This window comes from Cornus florida, unplaced genomic scaffold (genome assembly GCF_030987335.1).
Source record: "Cornus florida cultivar Cherokee Brave unplaced genomic scaffold, ASM3098733v1 CherokeeBrave_3.0.0_Hap2_scaffold_20, whole genome shotgun sequence".
NCBI lineage: Eukaryota > Viridiplantae > Streptophyta > Magnoliopsida > Cornales > Cornaceae > Cornus > Cornus florida.
Genome location: NW_026775694.1, coordinates 167,501 through 170,000, shown reverse-complemented (window position 1 = coordinate 170,000; position 2,500 = coordinate 167,501).

Below are 2,500 nucleotides of genomic sequence, written 5' to 3'. Positions count from 1 at the left end.
CGAGACGGATTTCGATTTGGAGGTCCCCCGAGTTAAGTTTGCCCTTTATGACTCCTCGCCCGCATGCTCGTGCACACCGGCGTGCACGTGGGCATCGTATGCTAAAAAATGAAGTTTGGAGTTTGGGTTTGAAAATTTTACGGGAACTTCCTAGAAGCCTAAGAAATGCTTTGCTCGAGACGGATTTCGATTTGGAGGTCCGCCGTGTTAATTTTGCCAATTACGGCTCCTCGCCCGCACGCTCGTGCACCCCGACGTGCACACCGGCGCGCACGTGGGCATCGTATGCTAAAAAATGAAGTTTGGAGTTTGGGTTTGAAAATTTTACGGGAACTTCCTAGAAGCCTAAGAAATGCTTTGCTCGAGACGGATTTCGATTTGGAGGTCCCCCGAGTTAATTTTGCCCATTACGACTCCTCGCCCGCACGCTCGTGCACCCCGGCGTGCACGTGGGCATAGTATGCTAAAAAATGAAGTTTGGAGTTTGGGTTCGGAAATTTTATGGGAGCTTCCTAGAAGCCTAAGAACTGCTTTGCTCGAGACGGATTTTGATTTGGAGATCCCCCGAGTTAGTTTTGCCCATTATGACTCCTCCCCCGCACGCTCAAGCACCCCCGCGTGCACGGGGGCATCGTATGCTAAAAAATGAAGTTTGGAGTTTGGGTTTGGAAATTTTATGGGAGCTTCCTAGAAGCCTAAGAAGTGCTTTGCTCGAGACGGATTTCGATTTGGAGGTCCCCCGAGTTAATTTTGCCCATTATGACTCCTCGCCCGCACGCTTAAGCACCCCCGCGTGCACGTGGGCATTGTGTGCTAAAAAATGAAGTTTGGAGTTTGGGTTTGAAAATTTTACGGGAACTTCCTAGAAGCCTAAGAAATGCTTTGCTCGAGACGGATTTCGATTTGGAGGTCCCCCGAGTTAATTTTGCCCATTACGACTCCTCGCCCGCACGCTCGTGCACCCCGGCGTGCACGTGGGCATAGTATGCTAAAAAATGAAGTTTGGAGTTTGGGTTCGGAAATTTTATGGGAGCTTCCTAGAAGCCTAAGAACTGCTTTGCTCGAGACGGATTTTGATTTGGAGATCCCCCGAGTTAGTTTTGCCCATTATGACTCCTCCCCCGCACGCTCAAGCACCCCCGCGTGCACGGGGGCATCGTATGCTAAAAAATGAAGTTTGGAGTTTGGGTTTGAAAATTTTATGGGAGCTTCCTAGAAGCTTAAGAAGTGTTTTGCTCGAGACGGATTTCGATTTGGAGGTCCCCCGAGTCAATGTTGCCCATTATGGCTCCTCTCCCGCATGCTCAAGCACCCCTGCGTGCACGTGGGCATTGTATGCTAAAAAATAAAGTTTGGAGTTTGGGTTTGGAAGTTTTATGGGAGCTTCCTTGAAGCTTAAGAAGTGTTTTGCTCGAGACGGATTTCGATTTGGAGGTCCCCCGAGTCAATGTTGCCCATTATGGCTCCTCGCCCGCACGCTCAAGCACCCCGGCGTGCACGTGGGCATTGTATGCTAAAAAATAAAGTTTGGAGTTTGGGTTTGGAAGTTTTATGGGAGCTTCCTAGAAGCTTAAGAAGTGTTTTGCTCGAGACGGATTTCGATTTGGAGGTCCCCCGAGTCAATGTTGCCCATTATGGCTCCTCTCCCGCATGCTCAAGCACCCCTGCGTGCACACCGGCGTGCACGTGGGCATTGTAGGCTAAAAAATGAAGTTTGGAGTTTGGGTTTGGAAATTTTATGGGAGCTTCCTTGAAGCCTAAGAAGTGTTTTGCTCGAAACGGAATTCGATTTGGAGGTCCCCCGAGTCAATTTTGCCCATTACGACTCCTCGCTCGCATGCAATATCTACTCCTGTCAGAGCTGTGGTTTTACTTAAGACTACTATAGGGGGGGGGGAGTTCTCAGCACCAAGAGCTGCAAGTAAGGCCATTGCTTGCTTTGCAGTCTCGATTGCTCTACTAGTGAATAGTAGATGTCTTGGTTAGCTTGGAACGAAAAAAAAAATTTTTTGGGGAAAAAAAAAAAAAAAAGTTTTTGTGAAAAAAAATTTTTCGAAAAAAAAAAAAAAAAAAAAAATTTTTTTGGATGCCTCGGTCTTCTATTTGTTTTGCTTGGGTAGATTAGGAAAAAAAAAAAAAAAAATTTTTTTGTTGGATGCCTCGGTCTTCATATTCTTTCTCGGCTATTTCGAAAAAAAAAAAAAAAAATTCCGGGAAAGAGAAAAAAAAAATTATTTTTTGTTGGTTGCCTCGGTCTTCATGTTCTTTCTCTGGTATATGGGAAAGAAAAAAAAAAAAAAAAAATTTTGGATGCCTCGGTCTTCTTGTTCTCGGTTGGATTTATCGAAAAAAAAAAAAAAAAAAAAAAAAAAAAAAAAAAAAAATTTTGATGCCTCGGTCTTCTTGTTCTTGCTTTGGTATATCGGAGAAAAAAAAAAAAAAATTTTTTGGATGCCTCGGTCTTCTTGTTCATTCTTCGGTATATCAAAAAAAAAAAAAA